Consider the following 18,283-nt stretch of genomic DNA (forward strand, 5'->3'; position numbering starts at 1 on the left):
GAAGACCAACCTATTGTACGTATAGTATATGTAGTAAGTATTGTAAATTGTGTTGAGTCTTGAGTCTTTGTGTATTCTAAATGTATAAAATGAATTATGTATATATACAAATGATGCTAAGTGTATTAGTGTGTATGTGTAACTTATATACTTTGTTGAAAAATTTTATCATCAACATCTTACGCTCATGTGGTTTGATGGATGTGGATGAAGACGATGTTGATGTCGTTGCTGATACATTTAATGACAACTGTGTCATTATCAACACCATCACCACTGTATTGTTAGGATAATTATGCACACATCGTATTTTATTCACTTATTTACATGCTCACTCAATCTGTAAAGCAACCAGTAGCTAGTAGGGTTGTCAATTATTCGAGTTAATTTTGATCGAATAAAAGTTTATATATATTTTAAAATTTTTAAAATTTTCTCAATTATTAGAACGAATAAAGAGTAAAATATATTATTCGAATAATTTATTAAAATATACTCGACAACAATAAAGGGCTTAAAGTATTTCAAATCCATTTAAGGCACTCTGTTAAATTGTAAGCCATTTGAATACCTATCTGGAAAATAGATTATCATTTCATTAATAAAATCAAGTGTGGAAAATATGCTCTTAAAATATAAATGATATGCACTAAAAGAAAGTTTATTTTTGTTTAAAATTCAATAATACTGAGTTTATAAATTAAATTTGGTTATTATATTATATATATTACAATATTTCAATTACAGTATTAAAGAATATCACTGAAAATTAAATTTTTATGGCAATTTTGAATGCATTTTCCACCCTGCCAAGGGAGTCGTCAACAATCTTTATTGTCAAGGTCTATTGTAAATATCTTCTATTTAACTTACAATTATTAGGAATTAGAAGCCAAATTCATATATATTTTCTTTATAAGTTGGACCAAATTTTACTTATTTTTATTATATAAGGACTGAAATCGAAAAAACCTTAACACACATTTTTCATTAAAACTTTTAACCAAAGTATTATTTGATTTGTTTTTTGATCAAGTTACCATTCTAAAGCATGTCAGTTATTATGTTTAATGTCAATTATGTTCATTTGTTGTTACTCTGATTAAAATTAGTGACGAGAAAAAAAGTGCGTACTAAAATTATTAAATATTTTCAACAAAACCCAACAAAACCCTACAAAAAGTTGGCCAAACAATCAAAGGTCTGAAGTCAAATTGAAACTAATGTTATTAAATAGTATCGGGAGAACTTGTCCGTTGATAGAAAACCTGGTTCAGGCAGAAGGAATGGTCCACATGATGTTTCTAAAGCCAATAAATAATCCGGTTAGCTTAGTACTCGAACTATTTGGTACGAAAAGTTAAAGCCAATGCAGGTTTAAAAACATACAAGGCACAAAAAAGTTCGTTACAGGAACTCAGCTAAAAATTTAGAGGCCAAAGACAGAGCAGACAGACGAAACGTATGTTCTGGAAAAATTTTCGCTGCTTCCGGGTCAATATGTTGCTAATACTCGAGGGAATATTGTAGAAAAATTTAGAACCCAAAAGCAGAAAATTTTCCTAAAATGTTTTTGGTATGGCAAGCATTATGCAGTTGCGGCAAAAGAAGCAGAAATTTACATCAAGGAATATTTACAGAAGAGAATGCATAAGATTTCTTAATGTGTCCACTTATTTTTGGTCAGATTTGACATCCTGTCACTATGGTAAGCAAGGTCTTGAGTGGTACAAGAAGAATAATGTGGTATTTGTACCAAGAAAGGCAAAACCTCCAAACTGCCTGGAGCTAAGGCCAGTGGAGAAATATTGGGCTCTTGTTAAAAGAGAATTGAAGAGCACAAAAAGGGTGTCCAAAAGTGTGGTAGATTTTAAACGGAGATGGACTACCTGTTCGAATAAAGTGACAGAAATCTCTATAAAAACCTTAAAGGGGCCCATAGACACATACTGCTCAAGGTCACGCAACAAGCATGTGTTGGAAAATTTTAATTTTTGGTTTATATATGCGACACAAAGACAATGCAGTATGGAAAATCAAAATAGTTTTGATTTTGAAATGAATTCATACTGCTGACAGTTGTTTATATGAACAATAATATGATTTTTTTTAATTTTCCTGAAATATTTTGTTTTAAATTGTCGTTTTAGTTAGTGAAGAAAACAAAATAAAAAATATTTTTTGAAAACAATGAATTCATACTGCTGACAGTTGTTAAAATGAACAATAATCACCCTTATCGTGGTTGGCGGAAACGTCATACGCCTACGACAGTTTCGTACTAGATTAAAGACACAGTTTGCATTTTATCTTTAATCTAGTACGAAACGTTTACGAAGGAGGTGAATATGAATTTTTTAATTTTCCTGAAATATTTTGTTTTAAATTTGACGTTTTAGTTAGTGAAGAAAACAAAATAAAAAATATTTTTTGAAAACAAGAAAACAATTTCAAGGTTGTAGTAATATCAATTACACACACGTATACGAAGGGTTCATCGGCAGTAGCTGTTAGCTGTATGTGTCTATGGGCCCCTTAATGGAAGGGTTTCCGGAAAAGGTCCAAAAATTCATCACTATTGATTGGAACCATAAAGATAATATTTTTGGTAAGTTGTAATAATAATTTCAATCAAAGAAAAAACAATCAAAACTTTAGGTTTTGTGGTTTGTTTTATATTAATATTTATTTATGTTAAGATATTTTCGATCTAAGTCCTTGTGTGTATTCTTATTATTTCACATTTATTATGTTATAGTGTTGCCTGTTGTTGTAGTCAACCTTTTATTGACAATACCAAAAAATCTATAAATTAAAAATACACATGACATAGCAGTTTCAGTTTCAGTTTCCAATCTCCAGATTGTTTCAACGAAAAACAACACAAAAAAAAAGATGTCAAAAGAATTATAAATTAGCCTTGTAATACATAGATGATGTGTTCAACAAAATACAAATATTTCCTATATTTTTTCCTTCCTCATCCATTGTTTTGTCTATCGATATCTAAAGTCTAAAGTGGTTGGAACTAAGCAAGGATTTCTATGAAACTTTGTATTGTGAAAAATTTTCGAATAGTTTAATGAAAGGTCTTAAAAATTACTAGAAAACATGTTTATATTTTACAGTGGTAAATTGTAAATGAACAAAGAAAACCTTAACATTTAAATTTTCTTTTATTTGTTTCTGAAGTATTCCAGAGAGAGCGTTATGCATCAATCGAAACAAATAGTAGTCGGACGGGGCAAGGTCTGGACTATAAGGCGGGTGAGGCAAATCTTCCTAACCACTTATTTCTAAATAGTTTTTAACAGGTATTGCAACATGCAACCTAGCGTTGTCATGATGGAGTGTTATGGTTTCACATCTGGCCGCATTTTCTAGGAGTTTTTCGGCAAATGCTCGCTTCAAACGAATCAGTTGCGTTCGGTGCAGGTTACCTGTGATGTTGTGGCAAGATTTCAGCAGATCATAATAGATATGAACCTTTTGCTCCCACCAAATACCGATAATTACATTAGCGCCAAGGATATTTGGTTTTGGTGTCGATTCGGCTGGTTGGCCGGGCTTCACATACGATCTCTTACACTTCGAGTTATGGTAATGGATCCATTTTTCATCGCAAGTTATGATTCGATCTCTACGGACTCCAATATCGTTGATCGAATATATTTTATTCCAAATTGAAAAATTTTATTCAGTCGAATAAAAAATATACTTTTTCCACGATTAATCGAATAACAACGCTACCAGCTAAACAAGAGTGTGTGAGTGTTTGACATAAAGAAAATGTAAATAATTTCATAAGATTTAAATGCAAATTATTTGCATTCTATTTATTACACAAATACAAACACAAAGTATTTCTATTTGTTTACTCGTATGCACTTTCTTTGTAATACAATTATTATTAAAAGAGATTTTAATTTATTTACTTCTGTTTATATTTTAATTTCCTTTTACATGCAACAGCAAAATATTGTGAGTCATTTTCATTTTATTAGGACATCCTAATGCAAGGTTTAAGTACTGAGATCGAAAAAATCTTAACATACCCAGCAAAAATTTTGTGAATTTTTGTAATGACAACTAGTTATTTCATGCATTATTTTGTAATGAGTGGTGGTTACCCAGCAAATTGTTTTATTTACTAGAATAAGTACTTATTTTTATACAGGTTGGTAATGAACTTTTGCACAGCTATCTAGTGTGTTTGACTGGAAAACGGGAGGTTAGTGGTTCCCCACCTGTCAAAGACATTAATTTTTTTTGTTCATATCATATTCATTTATATGTTGATGTTAAAACTATTGTTAACTTATAATAAAATAACTCGTACATGGAGCAGTGAGTTAGCAGCTTGACTTCAAACACAAGCAAATAATGTGACTGTTCGATTCCCACACAAGTCAATATTTTTTGTGTTTTTTTTAGCTACAAATTCTTGTTGTGAATTTACTACATATTTCTTAACTGATTGTAAGTACATTTGTAAGCTTGACCCATGAATTTTTTAAAAATCTCGAACAAAGGTAAGTAGTGTTTCAGTCAAATAATAAGTAGTTATGCCTTTGCTCCAATATTACATTACATAATATTATTTGATTGAAATTATTATTACAATTTACATAAAATATTATTTTTATAGTTCTAATCAATAGTGATGAATTTATATATTTAACCATTCCTGACTACTAAAAACAAATTTTGAAGCTTTGTATACTGTATTGTTTAAACTTTTGAAATAATTCCCTTCAATGTCGGTTAACCGGTTACAATGGCACTTATTTTTAAATGTGATTATTTGTCATTATAAATCATACCAAATAAGTAATAAAATTGCTTTAACAGATTTCAAAAATATTTAAAATCAAGGATTTTAGAAAGTATTTCGTGTCTCCAGCAATAAAGGGAACTTAGCACGTTTGTACACTAAGCGAACGAAATGATTAATAAAATACAATTTTAAGAACAAAACACTCTAATGAAGTCACTTTTATTGAAAGAAAGTATGAATATTAAATTCTATTTAACGTTTAGTAAAATCATCACTAAGTTTTTAATGAATCATTAGTAAGATTTAGCCTAGAATTATTCGGATTTTTTTTTTAATTTTTCATAGTTTCATTGTGTGTAATTGATTTTGAAGAAGTTTTTAAGTAAACTCGTCGTCCTCTACTTAAAGAGCTTTATATTGTATGTCAGCAATTTAAGTTTCAAATCAGATCAAATGTTTGATAAATTAGGGGAGAGGGGGCCACCTTTGAACACTTTTTGCTTTCAAGTCTCATAAAAATTTATGTTTTTGAACTATTGACTTTTTATATAATTTAACTAATATGTATGGAAATTAACTTTAGTTTAAGTCTACAAGTAACTTATTTTTAGTTCGATTTATATATTTTTTTATTTGTTTAATGGATGAAGTCATTATGTTCAAATGTGCCCCCCATACGGGGCAGCTTTGAAGGGCAATTTTTATCTTGTAGCGTTTATGTACAAAAATACCATAAACAGTTCTATTTTCTTTATACATATATAATAAATTCGATTTATTTATGAAGAAAAACCATAAACATTAACATTTAAAAATAAAAAACAATAAATTTATTTCACGAAAGAAAAAACTCTTACAAAAAAATAAAAAAATTTACAAAATTTACTGCAAAAACATGGTCACCCAACTACATTCGGTCGACGACTGAAAAAACTAGAGAAAGTTGTTGACGTTGCTAGAAAACAAGGTTGCCATGTGAAAAACTTGGTTAAGGGTCGGAAAAAATTGTTAACTGAGATTTTATTAACATTGTTCCTACTACAAAACATTATAAAAACATGAGATGTATTGATTTTAGTCCCAAATTTTAAAAACCGGTTAACCGAGTGATAAAAACCGGATAAACCAATTAACCGAAAATTAACCGGTTCACAAAAAACCGACATTTCGAAGAAAAACCGTTTTTTCGGTTAACCGGTTTATAAACACTACACGTGTCAAAGTTTTTGTAATCAAGCAAATCAAACGAAACAAAATGGATTCAACAGCTGAAGGAAAGTATAATACGTAAAATTTAAATCTGAATGTAAATTTCTAACCCCCATTAACACGAACTCTGATTATCAGTTAACTAATAATTATACTATCGATTAAAATTATTTTTGTATGAAAACTGTCAGTATAACTATTAGTTAATACATAACCAGCCTTTGTGTTACTGGGGGTAAATAGTAAATTGTTAGAAAGTGATATGTAAGGACTATTTTTTATTTTTAATCTGTTAAACAAAATTGATGTGATTGAGTGAAAATAATAAAATTCAGCTGCACGTATTTGCATGTTGCCCTACGTTCGGCAAAAACAAATTAAATTTGTTTATGATAACTGCCATGCAAAAATACTTACTAGAGGTGGTACGCTTTAATGTACATGAAATAACATAAAATACAACACCACATTTATATATATAAATATACAGTAAACTCTCGAAAACGTGAATTAATGTAGAGCTACACAAATACGTATGCATGTATTTGTTGAATGCACTCTAACATCGCCATATTGCATTTCACCATTGTAAATTTGTTAATTTTTAATATATTTTCAATTACAGCTGTTTTCAAAATAATAGGAATTGTTAGTCTGTCAACATTAAAACCATGTAAAAAAGCTAGAAATATATTATGCTGAAAATAAATTATTGTGATAGCTTTTATTTCTTGTATATACCCTAATAATATCAAAACAAAAACTTTTAATCAATTAGTAAATTAATTAATTTTTTTTTCGTATTAGGTCGGCTATTTTGAATTTGCTAATTCTGACAACGGATTCGTAATCAGCGACCCCAAAAACCCCCATATACAAATTTGTGGATCATTTTGTTCATTTTTCGACTTTTGGCCGGACAAAGGTGCCTTTGGCCGCACTGTGCAGGGGCCGAATTACCGCATTCGATATCGAGTAAAATCGCATTTGATATCGAGATTGAAATTTAATACATTTTGTTATAATTAAGATATCAAAATTATATAATTATATATATGTATATAATTAGTTCATTCCATCACGAGTGCGGTAATTCGGACCCAGATTTCATTGGGACATGTTTTATTTTCTATTTTGAACAACATATTTGTTAAATGTTTTAAATCTTGTTTGTTAAATAAATTGTTGGCAATAATTGCTACATTTACAGTTTTCATACAACTTTATTTTAGCAAAAAAAAAAATGTTCTACAGTACATAGTTTATAAACTAATTTAAAAGTCATAATAGGATTAAATTGTTTTTCTACATAATGAAATAAACATTTTATTTTAAATAAAATTATCCATTGTAATGTTTTGTAGTCTCTCCGTAAATTTAACTACAAAATATTTATGTATAAATTTATTGTTGCTGGCAATTATTTGTAATGAACAGCAAATAAAATATTTTCATATTAAAGCTGAAGGAAAAAAATTGCTAAAAAAAAACAAAAAAACAAGCAAATGTTCAAACTGAATTTATGACAAACATGACAGCAAGTTTTTTGAATCTTATTATTCTTGATTTTTTGTTTGTTTTTTTTTTTGGTAACCAAAATAACAAGTTGACAAATCTAATATAAAATCGTAAGTACAGCCACAAAGACTTTGTATATAGTATTTTATTTTATTTTATTACAATATATTTATTTACTAAGTTCGTTAGTTGCTTGCTTTTTCTTCAGTTGGTAATTGAAATGCATTTGATGACATTAAAAATGCAACTAGTGACAAATGCCTTGACAATTTGAAGTTTCTATAAAAATTGTTGTTTTTGTTGTAAAAATTGCCTCTGAAGGCATCATGTGTTGGTTGGTTGGTTGTTTAGCTGGGCTGGCTGGCTGGCTGGCTGGCTGGTTGTTTGTTCATTCATTCGTTACTGCTGCAATTCAAATGAACTTCTTCTTCTTGTTGTGCTGTATTCAGTCGTTACTTGTGCAAACACTTAAGCATTAGACACAACTTGAAAAACTTGTTCGCAAATAATACTTGTAATAAAAAACAGCAAATAAACTAAAATATATAGTGGGGGTAATTCCATTTTATTTCGACCCAGGTTGGATTTTTATCATTTCCGATTTTATTTGAATTCAAAATATATGTATATTATACTCCTAGCTGCGTATCATATGACTTAAAACCCAGGCCGATATCTTACGCGGTTCATATTTCGGAAAAATCTTGAAAATGTTCATTAAATTTTTACAAACGTGTTGGCTTTTTAAAGGATTTAGTTTAGACGATGGACCGGATATAGTTGTTAATCACGACACCAAAACAATCATGCAACTGTCCATTGGCATCTAAAGTGGCCAATAACATCATATATCACTTAATTTCTCAAAATTCTAACATGAAATTGATAAGTGCTGTCTATTTTGTGTAGAAAAAAAATAAATTAATAAGATACATTTTTGAGATATGCAAGAATAAAGAATATTTTCGATTTTGCTCTAAGAAGATATTTAATTTGTATAAAACTGAATCCCTTCAAAAGACAGAATGTTTGTTAAAATCAAATAACGCATCTATCCTTAACTTAGCAAATTTTTTACACAAAAGTCCAACTTTAGATGGCTATAAAATATGAACCAAATATGATATGGCTTATAGTAACTTCATATAATACGCAGCTAACTAAGTAGAACACATGATTTGAACCAAATCAATTAAGAGGAAAATTTAAAAATACATTTTTGGGTAGAATTATTTTAGAATTACCCGTAATTATACCCTTATATTTAAGTTTGTCATTCCGTTCGTAATTTCCACAATATAATTTTCCGACCCTATAAAGTATATACACTGGTGGACGAAAGTCATCGCCATTTTCCTTTAGAATGTTTAAAGGACTACCATGTTATAAATATAATTGAAACACAAAATTTAATTTTTTCAACAAAAACAATAATTCATTTTAATTATACTTCAGTTAAAAAAATTCTTTTTAACTTAACCTAATTTATAAATACGTGGCGGTCCTTTACACATCCTAAAGGGGAAATGGCGGTGAATTTTGTCCATCAGTGTATATTCTGGATCCTTATAGATAGCGGGGTCGATTTAGCCATATCCGTCTGTCTGTCCGTCTGTCTGTTGAAATCAATTTTCTGAAGACCCAGATATCTTCTGGATCCAAATCTTCAATAATTCTCTCAGACATGCTTTCGAGAAGTTTCCTATTTAATATCAGCAAAATCGGACCACAAATGGCTGAGATATGAGGAAAAAACCAGGACAACCTCGATTTTTGACCTATATCTGGATTACTAAGTCATTAATATAGACAATATGGATATCTAATGATAGATATATCAAAGACCTTTGCAACGACGTATATAAGACCATAGTAAGTTGGACCTACAATGGGCCAAATCGGAAAAATATTTTTTAACACGATTTTTTTTTCAACAAAAAAATAATAATTTAAAAACAAAAAAAAAAATTTTAAAGTAAAAAAAAATTTCTAATATTTAAAAAAAATATAATTTAAAAAAAAACATTTAAAAAAACAATTAAAAAAAAAACTTTCCATAAAATTAAAAAAACAACTTTGGAAAAAAAATGCTTACCTAAAAATATTTAAAATTTGTATTTTGAGGTATAATTTGGTGAAGGGTATATAAGATTCGGCACAGCCGAATATAGCTCTCTTACTTTTTTTAAGATTTGCTATTTCTGATGTTTTTTTTTTTTTGCTACTTGTGATTTATGTTAAAGGAGATTGTTTTCTTTTTTAATTTTTATTTATTTACTGTGTTTTTGAGTTTTAGTTTTTTCACTACTTAAATGTTTTTTTTTAACAAATACACATCGTGGAAGTCAAGAGATGCTTAAATTCAACTATTTTCAAGTGCTTATTTTAGTACCTACTACTTATTCATGCTAGTAATACTTAAAACACATAATTAATTACAAAATGTTTATATTTGCAAAATAAAATTAATTAAATTGACAATATCATTTGTTAAACAGTAAATCTAAGACAAGTCAACAACGGTTGTTTAAAATTGCCATTGGTCATGCTGACTGCATTGGATTTTTTTAACACTAACATTCGGCATTATAAAGACATGATTAATAATAAATCGATAGTGTACAATTATTCATGCTGTAAGATTAGTTGTGTAAAGATTAAATCTCAAATTAAAGATTAAACATTAAAAACATCTGGTGAGTATTTGTTAGGAATATTTTAAAGTTTTGTTTGTGAGAAACAGGTGTTCATTTCTTTATTAGAGATATTTAAATAAGAAAGTTGAGACTACAAGCAAGGCTGGTAAAATGGAAAAACGACACCATTGCTACACTCTAAAAAATGCACGTAAATTTACCACTATAAAGTAAGTAAATTTTCATGTAAAATTGCACAATCTGCGTAAATTTATGCAAAATTATGTTTATCTAAATTAATCACATACTTTTATCCGCAAAAATACAAACAAAATTTAGTATTTTGAATATTTATAATATAACTAGCTGAAACGACAGACGTTGTCCTGTCCAAATTTAAAAAAAAATACTTGTGTTCGATTTGTGAATTTGTGAAAAGCGGTTTGAAATGGATCAAAATAGTTAAAAATAAAAAAAATACGTATTGTTGAACGATAATTTTTATTCATATAGGGCATAGAATAAAATATACATAGAAACGCTACTGAGTGACAAAGAGTTTTGTTGTCAAGCTCCTTTAAAAAAAATCGATTTTTGTTGAGAAATATGAGTGATCACAGATCGAGCTTCTTTTCTTGATTAAACGCTTATTGGCCAAGTTATTAGCGAATTTAGATATTTTGAGTTTTACTATAAAAAAATCGATTTTTGGTCAGAAATATGAGTGATTACAGATCGAGCTCCTTTTCTTGATTAAACCAGTGATGTTCATCCCATACAACAATTGTTTAAAAAATTTAAACACATTTGTTACGCTCTTTTAAAGAGCGTAATAAATGTCTCATTTTTTCAGAAATTCAATAAGCATTGTTGTTGGTTGGTTTTTGGATGAAGCATAGCAATCACACGCGTTTCAATTACAATTGAACACAAAAAAAACAAAGTTAAAAATAAATAAAAAATTTGAGAGTATTTCGGCCGTATATGTATGTATATTCTTTCATTTCCTTAAAATTTAAATTATATTCATTTAATAAATTGGTTTTATTTGACAAAAATTCAAAATTTAAACATTCTTCATTTTGTTGTTATTTTAAGTGTTTGACATTATGTTTGCTGGGTAGCTCTCTCACCAAATATCTTCATTTTTATTTTTGAACATCACTGGATTAAACGCTTATTGGCCAAGTTATTAGCGAATTTAGATATTTTGAGTTTTTATATAAAAAATCGATTTTTGGTCAGAAATATGAGTGATCACGGATCGAGCTCATTTTCTTGATTAAACGCTTATTGGCCAAGTTATTAGCGAATTTAGATATTTTGAGTTTTTATATAAAAACGATTTTTGGTCAGAAATATGAGTGATCACAGATCGAGCTCCTTTTTTGATTAAACGCATATTGGCCAAGTTATTAGCGAATTTAAATATTTTGAGTTTTTAACAATTAAACAAAAAATTAGCCAAATCGGTGTAGCCGGTTTCTGATTTTAGATAAATCGAAAAAAGTGGGCGAAGAATGAGACCATATAATACCCTACACTAAGTAAATGTTTTTCCAAAAACATTTTTCTTTTAAAATATCAATAATTGATAATCGTGACCGATTTTCGGAAGTGGATCGATCGTAACACAATTTGGTGACATGAATTTCGTATATATAAAACTTATTTGGAGCGAAATTTGTGTAGATACCTATATTAAACATTTATGACCAATAAAGTCCAATTTCGGGAGGACATTTGTGAAAACATTTTGGACCGAAAAAATTATATGTAAAAAAAATTTTATCGAAATATCTTCTAAACGATCGGTATCTACAAGTCGATCGGTATATTTTTGGGCGTTACAAACATCTGCACAAACGCATTATACCCTCCCCGCTATGGTGGTGTAGGGTATAAAAATATTTGAATTTACACAAAACATGTATTTTTACCCTAATTATAGTATAATGTAAGAAATTTACATGAAAATTTATTAGAGTGTCTGTTAGATAGTGTAGACATTTTAAATGTTTATTACAAAATCCGATTACGAAATAGTTATTATTAGCACTAATTAGGGTTCATCTTATTTTGCACGTTTTAGATTTTCAATGGTTTCAAAGAGTTAAAACCAAATTTGAGGTAAATTGGAAAACTTTTAGAGTTTGGACATTTTATGATTGCTCAAACAGTATTCAGGGGGGATATTTGATTGGGGGCTAGGTGAAATCATAAACCGATATTGCCGATTTCCAATACCAAACAAACCTTATCAGCAAGGATTATTTGTGCAAAATTTTAGAAAATGTAGGCAAAAAAGGGATCGTGCGTCTCTTATCCGTTTCTAATTAACCTTCGCTTTACCAAAGGTTTTTTATGTACAAGGTTTACCAATACCCACCCGGGTGACACTACACTTCTATAAATATATGCGACGAACGAAATTTTAAAAAAAATTAAAAAACCTTATAAAAAGTTTAAAATGGTTCTATTAAATTCTATAGAACTCTAGAATTTGTTCAGTATGTACAAATTTCATTTAAATCGAAACAAAATGAAAAAAATATTAAACCAATAAAATCGATGTGGGTATTGGTAAAGCGAAGGTTAAGCAGACAATTGGCTACTTTGGACTAGCTATCAGACAGTCTCATTGTAATCAAAATTGACCCCTGCACGTGTTAAAATAACTAGTCACGTACCTAGTTATGTAACTACTAGTTATCATCCTAAAATATAAGTAAAATCACTAGTTCCAGATAGTCTCCTAGAACTGCTGGGAAACGAATTAGGCGGATTTTGAGGTAATTTTAATTTTGATCAAAACTTTGTTATAATTACTTAAAAAAAAACTTTCGTATCTTACTTTATACAATGCGCTCAATATTGTGGGGTCGGCCACTAGCCCATATTACAAGTATCCAAATCAACTCATAAACATCTCAGCTTTGACTGTGTAACATATCTCGAATCGAGCTAGTGTTTTATTATTTCCAAAAATAAAATGTGCACCATGATAATACCAATGATTTATAAAAGATCAAAAATGCATTCATTAAGTAGTAATTTAATCAAACACAAATTGACTTAAATGTATTTTAAGAAAATCAATTTACTTATATTATACAATTATAAGAAACTAATTTCCAATAAATATAATTAACTAACAACCACAAGGCAAAAGAATAAACGTAACATCTTGACCTTGAAAGGGAATTAAACATATATATTCAATTAATGACTTAATTATTCTGGAGAACGAAATCAAACCATTAAGAATAAACAAACAAAAAAGTTATGCAGACATTCTTACACAAAAACAAAAAAATATAATATATTTAGGAATAATAAAATAATAATAATTAAAATAAATGACTTAAACGCAATTAAATCCATAAAATAAGTCATAATTTATGTCTGGTTAAATATCGAAGAAGACAAAATAAAACTACTTAAGAACAAATTCTACTATATATATATGCATGTTAGCAGCAAGCAGGTGAAGAAAAACAGTGATGGACAATAATAAATTAAGTGGAATTTAACTAGAGCTGAGAGGATTTGAATTCACAATTCACATTTGGTGAGTACTAATTTCTAGGTCAGGTTTTTAATTGAACTCAATCCGTCCGAAAGATCAAAAAACGTAATAGTGTACATGTATACTAGGGTGGTCATTATTTTGCATTTTTCCGATTTCGATGCTTTCAAGTTCTGTTTTCCGTCATTTAAAAACCAAATGCAGAACATTTGAGTAAAAAATTTTATAACGTTTACAGGTTGCTAATTATACCCTACACCACCATAGTGGGGAGGGTATTATGCGTTTGTGCAGATGTGTGTAACGCCCAAAAATATTGGTCTAACACCCACCTTAAAGTATACCGATCGACTTAGAATCACTTTCTGAGTCGGTTAAACGATGTCCGTCCGTCTGGCTGGCTGTCCATGTAAACCTTGTGCGCAGAATACAGGTCGCAATATTGAAGATATTTCGATAACATTTGGTACATATAATTTTTTCGGCCCAAGGAGGAAGCCTATTGAAACTGGCTGAAATCGGTCCATTATTTCACCTAGCCCCCATACAAATGTCCTCTCGAAATTGGTCTTTATCGGTCATAAATGTTTAATTTATATATGTATCTACACAAATTTCGCTCCAAATAAGTTTTATATATACAAAATTCATGTCACCAAATTTTGTTACGATCGGTCCATAATTAAATCATTTAAAAATGTTGGTATATACACAAAATTCAACATAAATAATTTTCATATAGGCATAAATCACACGACCTAATTTTATGGTGATCGGTTCATAATTGGTCATAGCTCCCATATAAGGCCCACTTCCGAAAATCACTCACGAATATAAATTATTGATATTTTAAAAGAAAAATATTTTTACTCATTTACTTGGTGTAGGGTATTATATGGTCGGGCTTGACCGACCATACTTTCTTACTTGTTTTATTTGAAGTATCAAGTTTTGGCGCAAATTAGTAATATTTTCAAAACATTTATCCAATTAAAAATAGTTTTTATATTTCCTATACTCTCGATGCTATCTTAAATCCCAAATTTTACATTTTCGAATATTTTTGAAACGAAATTTTAGAAAATTGAATTTTTTTTCTTGAATTTAATATTTCGAGGAAATTTCTTGCTTGGAATCCAAACCGTTGCCGTTAGACAACCGTTATCACTAAACTACCTTTACCGCTCGACTAACGTTACCGCTAAGCTATCGTTTCCGATATAACTGCAATTACCCTTACTGATATAATCGTAAATACTGTTATCGCTATTCGAAAGATAATTTTCAAATGAAATTTTTTATGAAAATAAAATTTTTTTATTTCAATAATTTTCAACTAATTGATGATGCAATTACCGTTATTATTAAAATACCGTTAACGATAATTTGTCGTTACCGAAATAATTCAAATATGCGTTACCGCTACCTTTTAACAGTTTTGAATCGGAGGCCAACTTTGCTAAAAATTAATCAAAAATTTGTTTCTAAATACATCATTAACCCATTATAACCTTAAGTAAAACAACTTAACTAAAAGTATTCCGGGGGGACATTTGAATGGGGACTAGGTGAAATCATGGATTTCAATACCAAACAAATCAACAGAGAGTATTTGTGAAAATTTTTATCCAGCTTGCTCCTTTGGACAGTCAGACGAAATTACAGAGCTAGATCGTCTTAGAATTTCTTACGGACCCAGAGTATATCGTACTGGTCCCTCTAAAGAGCATCAACTCAAAATGTTTAAATTTTCACTTTTTGCATGAAATCGATGTCTGCCCACTGTACAAATCTTACATAATTTTCTATACTCTTTCGCAAAAAATATAGTTGTAACCGTCTTCAACTTTCATTGTAATGTATTAACCTTTATGTCAACAGCAGAACTGATTTACACACGTCAACAGAAACATACCTGGGTATGTTCATACGTTTTGTATGGTGAGTGGTTGCCGTTAGCATAAAAATGCTAATATCTAACTCGTTTGTTGGAATTTCTGTATTATTTTTTTTTTATTTTGTTAGAAATAGAGAAAAGGTTCAAAAATTTTATGATAACCAGTTTTACCCTTACATTTAGTCAATGTTTTTTGAAAAAAGTGGTTGTGTAGGTATGACAAAAAATGCTTTTTATTGAGTTTTTGCAAAGATACAAATTTTTCAAATTAAAATAATTTTTTATTTAGCAATAGTTTTTAATGAAATTTTAGAGTAATATAGACATTTCTATTAGATATAGAAAAATAAAAACAAATTTTGAAATTTATAATCAGGAATCCCGTAATTCTCAAAAAAGTTTTGAAAAATGCCAAAAATGGGATTTTTTAGTCTTTTTGCTATAATATCCACACCAGGAGCGGGGTTATCGGAATCCATTACAAAATAGTTAAGAACATATTTGGCCATCTAAAATAGGTTACCTTAGTTTGATATCGACTATGCGATTTGAGGATCTTTGCCCTAAATTTTAATTTTACATAAAAAATAGGCGTTATTTGAATGCACCTGGTCCGCTCCGTATCAAGAATTTTTCATTTAAAATATTTCAAAAAGTATAAATTCCTAATATATCATCTTTGCAATTTTTTAGAAAACTTAAAAATAAAAAAAGTCCTTTCATTATATTTGCATGCGTTTTACTATGGATACCCAGGTATGTATGCTGTTGACGTAAGGGTGCAACTTTGTAAAAGGACAAACTGGCTAGGATATCAAGAAATTTAAAGTCGATCCGATTATTTAATTCAGAGTTACAGCATTTTAAAAATGCAAAACATACCCAGGTATGTTGCCGTTGAAATAAAGGTTAAAAAGAAAACAGTTTTTTTGTCTCTATTGAACATTTTTAAATTTTGATTTGACTCTCTTTAGAGGGACCAGTGCGATATATACTTTTATGGATCTGCGATGAATATTTCGATGTGTTGCAAACTGAATGACAAAATTAATATACCCATCTTTTTGATGGCACATAGAAATCTCGCGATTTTATTCACGATTTGAATTTTTGGAAAAATTAACAAAAATTGAAATATCAGATGTAGTTGGACTACATAACTATTTTTTTTTTAAATTGCACTTTTGGAAATTTTTTTGTTGGTTCACTTTTGAATTACTGTGTTATGTAGTCTAAACATAATTATTTTTCAAATACATTTCAAATCAATAAAAACCGGCTACGGCTTCATAAGATACGAGTATTTAAAATTACAGCCCATGTAAATTTTCTTAATTTTTTAAAAAAAAAAAATCATGAATAAAATCATTAGTTTATCTAAATGTCTTCAAAGGTTATGTTTTTACCGAATATGGTCAAAATTGTATGAGCTCTCTAAAGGAATTTATTATATATTTTACAATTTCGTACACCACTGTTTATTAATTAAAGTCATTGTAAAAATAAAAGGATTCAGAAGATAAAACGTTTCTTTTAATAACTCAACCATAGCCCTCAGACCGTGTGCTGTTTCACAAACAAACATAATAAAAAAAATCTTAATTCACCTTTCGGTTCAATAATCGCAATACACTAGACAACATTCTTCTCTCAACAACTCCTTAAACGAATTTATGGAATCGATAAAATGGGTTTATATGTATTAAGCGAAAAACTGTTCCCCCTCAAAAAAGGTAAGGTGAAATAAATATAATAAATATTTCTGAGAATTTTTGCTAGACATGAACATATGAGCACTTAAACACAAGTAAGTACACTTTCTTGTCTTAAAAGAAAATATATATAAATATTTTATGGAAAATTAAATATTTTATGGAAAATTAATTAAATTATTACAAACATGAAATTTTTCAGATGACTTTTGCATTTGGTTTTAGTATTTGTAGCGTTATAATAAATTTATTATAGCAGTAATTGTAGCTGTTAGTCTGGAATATTGTTTATTTGTATACCCACCATCAAAAAAGTGGGGGGTATATTGAATTTATCATTCCGTTTGTAATACATCTAATTATTCATGGAAGATGATCTAGTTATGTTCGTCCCTCTATCTAGGATATAGCTGGCTGAAATTTTCCACAAATACTCTCTGTGGATAAGGTTTGTTTGGTATTGAAAATTGGTACATGATTTCCCCTAGCCCCATACAATTGTCCCCCCGAAATACTGTTTGAGCAGTCATAAATATGTTGATTATGCGGCAATCCCGATAAAATTTTGCATAAATTAATTCCAAGTACTCTGAAATTATACTGTAAATAATGGCGATAATCGGGCAACATTATTACATTAAGATTCGGCACAGACGAGTATAAAGCTCTTACTTGTTTTTTTAACCTTAATACCACAAGTTTGAAACAAAAAAGTTTTTTGTTGTTCATTGTACTAAACATATAATTTTGAAAAATGATAGGTAGGGGTAGTTAATTAAGTATTTTTTGTTTCCAAAATATACCTCAGAATTTGTAGCAAAATAGGTTTTTTTTTATATCTACAATAAACAAAACATAATGAATACAATCTTTATAAAAAGCAAAACTCTTAATTATTATGTATGATTTTAAAACATTTTTCGATGACATTAATTAAAATATTGAATATTATAACCAATTGTAATTATTCATAATAGTAACCAACTGTAGGTTACTATTATGAAT

The 18,283-nt window shown here is 28.9% G+C and overlaps 1 protein-coding gene across 2 annotated transcripts in view; it reads right to left on the reverse strand.

Annotated features, from left to right (window-relative positions):
• Gprk2 (G protein-coupled receptor kinase 2) overlaps positions 1–18,283 on the reverse strand; it is a 342,733-nt gene that overhangs the window by 93,934 nt on the left and 230,516 nt on the right. The gene's annotated exons all lie outside the window — the stretch shown is intronic.

Source organism: Calliphora vicina, chromosome 1, assembly GCF_958450345.1.
Source record: "Calliphora vicina chromosome 1, idCalVici1.1, whole genome shotgun sequence".
NCBI classification, from domain to species: domain Eukaryota; kingdom Metazoa; phylum Arthropoda; class Insecta; order Diptera; family Calliphoridae; genus Calliphora; species Calliphora vicina.